We start from the raw sequence: 9875 nt of genomic DNA on the forward strand, positions 1-9875 counted from the left end.
ACTGTGGTGGCATGCCCCTATAGTCCCAGCTACTCAGGAGGCTGAGGTGGGAGGATGACTTGAACCCAGGAATTCAAGGTGGCAGTGAGCTATGATTATACCACTGCACTCCAGCCTGGGCAACAGAGTGAGACCTTGTCTCTTTAAAAAAAAAAAAATGGGCCAGCGTGGTGGCTCACGCCTGTAATCCCAACACTTTGGGAGGCCGAGGTGGGCAGATCACGAGGTCAGGAGATCAAGACCATCCTGGCTAACATGGTGAAACCCTGTCTCTACTAAACAAAATACAAAAAATTAGCCGGGCGTGGTAGCGGGCGCCTATAGTCCCAGCTACTTGGGAGGCTGAGGCAGGAGAATGGCATGAACCCGGGAGGTGGAGCTTGCAGTGAGTGGAGATCATGCCACTGCACTCCAGCCTGGACAACAGAGCGAGACTCATCTAAAAAAAAATGGCTAAAATGGCAAATTTTGTTATATATATTTTAAAGCAATTTTAAAAAATTAATCATGTCATTTTTAAAAGTGTGGAAGTCTAGGGCTGAGCACAGTGGCTCACTCCTGTAATCCCAGTACTTTAGGAGGCCAAGGCGGGTGGATCACCTGAGGTCAGGAGTTCAAGACCAGCCTCGCCAAGATGGTGAAACCCCTTCTCTACTAAAAATACAAAACTTAGCCAGGCATGGTGGCGTGTGCCTGTAATCCCAGCTACTTGGGAGGCTGAGGCATGAGAATCGCTTGAACCTGGGAGGTGGAGATTGCAGTGAGCCGAGATGGCGCCCCCGCACTCCAGCCTGGGCGATAGAGCAAGACTCCATCTCAAAAATAAATAAATAAATAAATAAATAAATAAATAAATAAATAAACAAATAAATAAATAAATAAAGTGGGAGTCTAAATCCCTTCCCTTCGAATATGGGCTGACCTTGGTTACTGGATTCTAATGGTATGATGCTGCCTATCTTCCTAGACCAAGTCATAAGAGGCCCTTTGGCTTCCACCGAGCTCTCTTAGCTGGGAGCCCTGAGCCAACATGTAGCAGTCCAGCTACCCTGCAACAAGATACTGGAGAGCACTCATAGTCATAGGAAATGATGCCTGCCCAGTGCTGGCCCGATAGGACCAGCTGTTCCAGCCCCAGCTATCAGGGTCTGCCCCACCTGGGCCTCAGACAGGTGAGAAAGCCTCCTGATTGTCCCACCCCACTTGGGGCCACCTCAGTCAACACGGTGCAGAGGTGGATGGAGCAGAGACGAGCTTTCCCACGGAGCCTGCCAAATTGCGGGCTCATAAGCAAAATGAGCGCTGGTGCTGTTTTATGCCATGAGGTTTTGGGGTGGTTTGTAATGCAGCGGTAGATAAATGGAACAGTGAACATATTACTTATGTATTTGAATTTGTTTCAATTTAATTTAAAAAGCATCAGATTTAAAGAAAGTGGATTTAAACTACATAAATGTCTCTTGCAAACCAATTGGTAAATTGGATGGTTTTCATTCTCATGGTTTGCATCTTGCCTCTATAAAGCTATTAAAGGTACAAAAATGTTTTCACCTGATTACTGAACAAAGCTTGCAGTTGGGGGGCGTCGTCAGTGAGGTGGAGTGAGGGGGAATATAGTTCAGAGGGCTCTCTACCCAGAAGGCAAGGGCGGGAAGGGGAAAGGTGGCTGGGGTTACATACCATGAAGGGGCAGATTTCCAACTCAGAAAACGAAAGACAAACCTAGTCAGCAGGTGCTTGGAATAAAACCCAGAATGTGGAGAAGTTAAGTGAGTGATTGACACATCACCTGAGATGGGGTTTCAGGAGGCTTGAGAAGGGAAGGAAGTTATATGGCCTAAAACCAGGACCCCTGAGGAGTTAAAGGTTTATTCGTTAAGCTTAGAAGAATTTAAAAGAAATCCAGCTGGGCGCAGGTGACTCCCACCTGTAATCCCAGCACTTTGGGAGGCCAAGGCAGGTGGATCACCTGAGGTCAGGGGTTCAAGACCAGCCTGACCAATATGGTGAAACCCCATCTCTACTAAAAATACAAAAATTAGCTGGGCATGGTGGCAGGCGCCTGTAACCCCAGCTACTCAGGAGGCTGAGGCAGGAGAATCGCTTGCAGTGAGCCGAGATCGTGCCACTGCATTCCAGCCTGGGTGACAGAGCGAGACTCCGTCTCAAAAAAAAAGAAAACAAAGGAAATCCATAATATATCCTCCCCAAGGATTCTCCACTGTCCCCTTCCTGTGTATTTCCTCCATCACCCCATCATCTCTGAAACTCCTGCTTGTTTGCACCTGCTTGATGTCTGTCTCTCTGTATTTGTCAGGACAGGCTAAGTGCTGCAACAAACACCACAAAATTTAGGGCCTCAACTCAACACTAGTATGTTTCTGCTGCTCGCAACAGTTCAGTGCCACTATTTGGTGAACAGACTTCCTCCTGCTATTTCTGGTTCTGGGCCCCTCCTGTCTTCAGGCTCTGCCCTTTTTGCACCCGAAGTCTTCTCTCACCAGCCAGGGATGAAGACAAAAAGAGATCATCTCATGGGGGAGGGTTTTATGGGCCAGCCCTGCAAGTGGGGCACATCCATCAGGCGGAACTCAGTCACATGGCCACCCTCACTGCAAGGGAAGCTGGAAACGTCGCCCAGCTGGGGAGGTACAGGAGCAAAAGAGAAGGAGCCATGTCTGCCTACTCTCCCAGTATCAGATCCCTGGGTGCCAGTTCTCATCCGCCTTATTGTCCGTGTCTGGCACTGTACCTGGCATATAATGGATCTTCAGCAAATGCGGAGTCTATGAATAAATGAATGGTGCTAAGGTTGGGTCCTGGGAACCAGGCCAGGTGGGCACTTTCCTAGTACATGCTGGGGGGTGGGGCAGGGATAGAAGGAAGGATGCAGTCACTCCCAGTTCTCAGATCAGGAAACTGAGGCTCTGAGAGCAAAGACACATGCACAAGGTCACACAGCTTGTCAGTGCCAGTTCTCAAATGCGGGAAGCCTCTGCCACCAAATGTCTGTTCTCTCCACTCCCCTGGCTGCCTCTCTAACACGTACACTGACCGGACTCAGGGTCTGCTTATCTTCAAGGCTGCTCTCCTTTCTAACAACCAGTGAACCATGTTTGACAAGCTGCAGGTGGCTTGAGGCGGCGGCTGTATCTCTCTCTCATCGCTACATGCCCTATGGCTACCAGCACAGCCCTTGAACACAGTAGGTGCTCAAACCATGTTTGGGGGATTAATTTGTTCACACAGGCTCAGGCTTCATGCTTTGCTGCTTGCACAGTATGGGGGTCGCTTACAACTTACAAAGGAAATCGAGGGGGTATTTATTATACGGCTCCTCCCTGCGCAGAGTCGAAGCTGTCTCTGCAGTGAGACTGTTGTCCTCCCTGAAATTTGCTCCCGAAGCAGGGACCGAGGCTGTGTCATGAGGGGGTCAAGACCACAGGTGTCACCTGGCCCCCATCAGGATTAGACTGTGGATCCCTGCCGCATACAGAGACTGACCTTCCTTGCCCCCAGCTAGTCAGTCCCAGGAGAGTCGATGGAGGCGGCAGTGTGGCTCTGTCCACGGTGCTGAACTCTATTCTAATTCCCTCACCTCCTTCTCTAACCCAGCAGCAACTTACGACCTCCTGGGTGGGGGGTGGGGGGGGGCAGGTAAAAATACAGATTCCCTGGCCCTTTCTTTAAAGACTTGGGCTCTGAGGGTCTAATATGGAGCCCTGGGATCTGTTTTAACCAACTATCCTAACTGCCTGTGATTCTATCCAGCCATTTTGGTACTGGCCTGAGTTTGAACACTGACCTCAATAATCAGTTGGTCTTCATGGATTGCCTGCTATGTACCCAGCACTGTGCCGGATACTGTGAGGCACAGAGCTGCATCAGGCAGGGTAGACGTGGGGAGGGAGGGACAGAGGGAGCCCCTTCTGTTTTGTGTAGACACAGCACCAGGCACATACCTGGTCTTTATCCTTCGAGATGAGATACAAAGGCACATGAAAACAGTAGTTATTATAACCATAACCAGCATCTGTATCTTTCCTTGGAGTCTCCATGGCCCTATCTGCAAGACGGAGTATGACACAGTCTGCTCCTTCAGATCTCCTCGTGGCCTAGGACCCAGACACAATGCCACTTCACACAACAATGTGCCTGATTCCTACCACCCTGAACCCCCCAGAATGTAGTCCACCCTCCCTGCACCCCACGGTTGCTGATTATCATTGTTTACATGATGTGCTATTTATTTATTTATTTGTTTGTTTGTTTGTTTGTTTGTTTTGAGATGGAGTCTCGCTCTGTTGCCCGGGCTGGAGTGCAATGGCATAATCTCGACTCACTGCAACCTCTGCCTCCCGGGTTCAAGCGATTCTTCTGCCTCAGCCTCCTGAGTAGCTGGGATTATAGGCATATGCCACCATGCCTAGCTAATTTTTGTATTTTTGGTAGAGATGGGGTGTCACCATATTGGCCAGGCTGGTCTTGAACTCCTGACCTCATGATCCACCCGCCTCAGCCTTCCAAAGTGCTGAGATTACAGGTGTGAGCCACCGCGTGGCTGCTATGTTTTCAATCATGTCCCAGCTGGGACTGGGACTCCCTATTGAGAGCAGGGCTTGCACCTGATTGTCCCGTGTAGCATCTGACACAGGGACCCATCCCATCCCCACTTCTGCCACCCTGACCCCTGCCAGAGGAGGTAAGCAATTATTGGAGGATGAATGGGGAGAGGAATGTGCCCATGGGCAGTGCTCCTGGGTTACAGAGCAGCTGAGACAAGTGCTCAGAACCCAAAGAAATCAGGGTGGGCCTCTGGGAAACCAGGCAACAGGCCAAATGCAAATCAGGCAGAGGCCAGCATTGAGTCAAGGCCTGGCTTTCCTTTCTCCGGGTGTTTGGGGCTAACGGGAAGTGGGGCCAGGACAGCTGTGCCTGGTGAAAACAGATGTTCTCTGGGCCTGAATGTGGGGCATGGAGGAGGGGAGAACTGGAAGGGGACAGCCACAGCCAGAGAAATGAAGTATGTACAGACCCACTTTTATTTATTCCATTTTACTTTTATTGTGGAAAATCTCAAACCCCTACAGAAGTAGAGGGACTGATATGAGGCACTCCCACGCACCCCTCACCCAGCTCTAACCGCCATCTCCACTTTGCCATTCTCATTCCATTCCTCCCTCAAGCCCCTTTTTAACAAAAATGTCAGACATCAGATCATTTCACCCATTAATATTTCAGAATGTATCTCTCACACATTAGCACATTTATAAAAATAAGTCCAACATCATCACCACACCTAATAAAATGAACCATTCCTTAAGATCCTCTAATATGCAGTCCATCTTCAAATTTTCTCATTGTCCTGAAAAATGCCATTTTAGGGTTTGTCTGTTTGAATAAAGATCTAAACAAGGTCTTGTTGGCCAGGCTGGAGTGTAGCGGTGTGATCTTGGCTCACTGCAACCTTCGCCTCCCAGATTCAAGCGATTCTCCTGCCTCAGACTCCCGAGAAGCTGGGATTACAGGCACCTGCCACCATGTCTGGCTAATTTCTGTATTTTTAGTAGAGATGGGGTTTCTCCATGTTGGCCAGGCTGGTCTCAAACTCCTGACCTCAGGTGATCTGCCCACCTTGGCCTCCCAGTGTTGGGATTACAGGCATGAGCCACAGTGCCTGGCCCATACATTGTATTTTGGTGCTTTATTTCTTAAATCTCTTTTCCTCTCTAACAGTCCTTTCTCTCTTCCTTTTTATGCCCTTTTACTTGTTGAGGAAACCAGGCCCTTCATCATGTGAGACTGTCCTCATTGTTGATGTGGCGGACCGAACCCTCATGGTGTCATTTAACATGTTACACTGTCCTCCTGCTTCCTGTGGACTGGCGTTTAGGTCCAGAGGGTGGATGTGATGTAGTGTCAATTATTCTAGCTAGCAGACTTCCTGGGAAGTGTTGCATCCTTCCTATGGGATCACATCTGAAGCATACTAAGAATGCTTTCTGGGCGATACTAAGAAGGTGTGGGGCACTGGTGCACTGCTCACCCTTAGGGAAGAATGAAGGCAAAGGGGCTCAAGACGCCGGCCACGGCCAGCACATGAAATCATAGGATCAGCCGGGTGCAGTGGCTCACACCTGTAATCCCAGCACTTTGGGAGGCCAAGACGGGTGGATCACAAGGTCAGGAGATCAAGACCATCCTGGCTAACACGGTGAAGCCCTGTCTCTACTAAAAATACAAAAAATTAGCCAGGCATGGTGGTGGGCGCCAGTAATCCCAGCTACTCGGGAGGCTGAGGCAGGAGAATGGCATGAACCTGGGAGGCGGAGCTTGCAGTGAGCCGAGATCGCGCCACTGTAGTCCAACCTGGGCGACAGAGCGAGACTCCGTCTCAAAAAAAAAAAAGAAGAAGAAGAAGAAGGTTTGGTGCATTCTGCTATTGCCAGTCTGATCCCTCCATTAAGAAGCCCCCATTGCATTGCCTCAGTTATTTCAGTACCTTTCACAGAATCTTAAAATACGGACAGAGATGGAAGAGATCTGAGAAGTCCATTCACTTATGTTTCTATTTGTTCCTCAAATATTTGTTAAGCATCTACTATGCCAGGTCACGAGCTGCAGGGAACAGAAGCAAGGGGATCCCTGATCATGGAGCTCACAGCTGGGTGGGAGTAGACAACAAACAAATACCTGGAAGGCAGGTCTGCAAGGGTGACGGGTTATGAGTGACTGTAACAGGAGGTGATTGATGACCACGAGTGGCTGCTGTGTAATGGGAGTGGGGAGCCTCCCTAAGAGATGGAACATGGGAGCTTGACAAGAACAAGCCAGCTGTGCAGGAATGGGGGGTGCAATACAAGGAGAGGCAAGAACTGGTGCTGGCAGAGAACGTGGCACCTGCCACAGCAAGCAAGGAGGCCCTTGTGCCTGGAGCCAGTGAGCAGTAGAGAGAAGACTACGGGAGCAGTGAGGAGGCTGCTGTGATGACAGCCCGGGCAGGGAGTGGAGGTGATGGCCAGCCCAGTACCCCCACCTCTTACTGCTGAGAACGTGAGCTCAGCAAGGACAGAGAGGTGCTACTTACTGAGCAACTACCCCGCATCAGGAGCTTTCTAGGCAGCATCTCAAAGCCTCACATCCTGCTGCATAGGAGTCACTGTGCCCATTTTACAGATGAAGCCAGTGAAGAGTGAAGCCACCTGCCTAAGGGCCTAGAGCCACAGGTGGGCAGCAGGGTGGAGCCCAGGCCTGAGGAGGTTCTCCAACTCTTCAAAGTCGTCCCACAGCGAGATGACCACTGCAGAGTCAGGCTGCCTCCAACCTTGGCTCTGGCACCGAGGAGACCTGTGACCTGGCCCAAGGACCTTCTCCCCTTCTGTGCCTCAGTTTCCCAATCTGTAAAACAGGAATAATGATTGCACCTACTTCAAATAGGTGGGAATGAAATGAATTAATTTATGTCAAGCACTTAGAACAGTGCCTGACCACCAGCATGCCCTTGATGGTAGCTATTTACATTTACAGTTCTGTTGGCATCAATACTTACAGAAGGGCAAAGCTGAGATGCTAGTTCACCAGCCTCCCGGGGTGGAGTCCACCTCACTCACAGCAGGTGCAGGTGCATCAATTAAGAGGTTGCCAGGGCCAGGCGCGGTGGCCCACATCTATAATCCCAGCACTTTGGGAGGCCAAGGTGGGCAGATCACTTGAGGTCAGGAGTTCAAGACCAGCCTGGCCAACTTGGCAAAACCCCATCTCTACTAAAAATACAAAAATTAGTCAGGCGTAGTGGCACATGCCTATAATCCCAGCTACTCAGGAGGCTGAAGCACGAGAATCGCTTGAACCCGGGAGGTGGAGGTTGCAGTGAGCCAAGATCACACCACTGCACTCCAGCCTCGGTGGCAGAGTGAGACTCTGTCTCAAAAAAAAAAAAAATTGCTGGGAGGAGAGGAGGTTTACCTTGGGCCCCCTGCACACTCCTTGCTGGGGATAGGGGCTGGATGAGGAAGCCATAGACCCCTGGAGAAGATCTCCAGGCTCCTTCTAATGTCTGCCCCAGGCCAGGGCTCCTGTTCTGGCGTCACTCTCTGTCCCTGTTATCATGGGGGCCTACCCTCAGCCAACCAGCCGAAGGATCAGTGACCACCCATGGTCCTCAAAGTATCCCATCCACATGCACCCTAAAATGGGCAGGCAGGGCTCAGGCTAAACGCGAGGATGCTGAGCGGCAGCTATGTGCCCAAGGGGCATGGCAAGGCCAAGACTAGGTGGCCTAACCTTGCTACCCCACCCCACACTCAGCCCCTCCCTCTGGGCCCCAGATGGGTCACTTTGGCACAGGGCACAGGGAGCTTCCTAACTTCCCAGGCAGACACGCAAAGGGTTAAACTCAGACTCCCTCCTTCCTCCATCCCAATTCTGATCCTTGCTGACTCTGCTCCCCCTCCCTACCCCCAGCTATTCTGGGACAATGGAGGCAGCAGATGGCCTAAGTCCCGTTCCCTCCACCCGACCCTCAGGATCTGGGAGCAACCCGAAAATCTGCTGCTGCGTCTAAATGTGGGCCGACGAGCAGCCTTCCCTGGGTGGGGTGGGGAGGACGGTGGCTATGGATGGCACCATTCCAGCCCTACCAGGCTGCAGGGCCAGAGGCTGCCCTCACTTGACTGGCATTCCATAAACCCAGCCCTGGGCCAGCCCAGAAAGAAACGGGGCTTTGGAGAAGCACAAGAGGCCGGCTGCACCCAACTCACTGTGTGACCACAGCACGTGGCAGTCCCTCTCCGGACCTCTCCTCCCTGGAAAACAAGGGGCCAGCTTCAGGTGCTCAGTGGTTCCAGATGTCCCCAACACAGATGTAGCCAGAAGACAGTTCCTGATTCTTCAGGGGTGGAGCCCCTGGCCTTAGCTCCCTGTGTCAGGGCCCCTCTGGCCCTCAGGATCCCTCCTCTTCCTTCCCCATCTGAGAGGCCCACTGTGACTCCAACTCCTAGCATCACTGGGCATGATACAGACCTCCCCTCTCTAACCCTTCCCTGCCTACATGCCGCCATACCTGAAATTTCACCATGATCACTTTCACTCATCCATCCACCTCCTTGGGATCTGACATTCCAAGGGCACTTGCGTTTATTCAGTTCCTGCCCTTTGCTGTCAAATCGCCCTTTGGCTGATACCTGAGGCTAAGTCCCTCAGCCCGGAGTCTCCATTCCGCCTTCCCTGATTCTCTGACCTCCCCCAACCCAGGGGCAGAGAAAAGGAGGAACCACTCCACACCTCACAGCACACACGCTTACATGTACACATCATGTACACATGTGCAACACAGCCACAAAAACACACACCACAGGCTGGGCGCGGTGGCTCACGCCTGTAATCCCAGCACTTTGGGAGGCCAAGGTGGGCGGATCTCAAGGTCAGGAGATTGAGACCATCGTGGCCAACATGGTGAAACCCTGTCTCTACTAAAAATACAGAAATTAGCTGGGCATGGTGGCACGTGCCTGTAATCCCAGCTACTCAGGAGGCTGAGGCAGGAGAATTGGGAGAATTGCTTGAACCCGGGAGGTGGAGGTTGCAGTGAGCCAAGATTGTGCCACTGCACTCCAGCCTGGTAACAGAGTGAGACTCTGTCAAAAAAAAAAAAAAAACACATGTACATCTTTATGCACAGACACATGTAGAAGGTACATGCCACACACACACACACACACACACACACACCTGTGCACTGCCTCACACACTATGACTCACAAACACACTAGTAACAGTCACCATCCACTGTGCCCTTCCTTTCTCTGTGCCAGGCTCTGTAACATGGTCTTTGCACGCATCATATCACACCACCAAAAGTGACTGCCATCTCCACT

Source organism: Macaca nemestrina, chromosome 15, assembly GCF_043159975.1.
Source record: "Macaca nemestrina isolate mMacNem1 chromosome 15, mMacNem.hap1, whole genome shotgun sequence".
Lineage (NCBI taxonomy): Eukaryota > Metazoa > Chordata > Mammalia > Primates > Cercopithecidae > Macaca > Macaca nemestrina.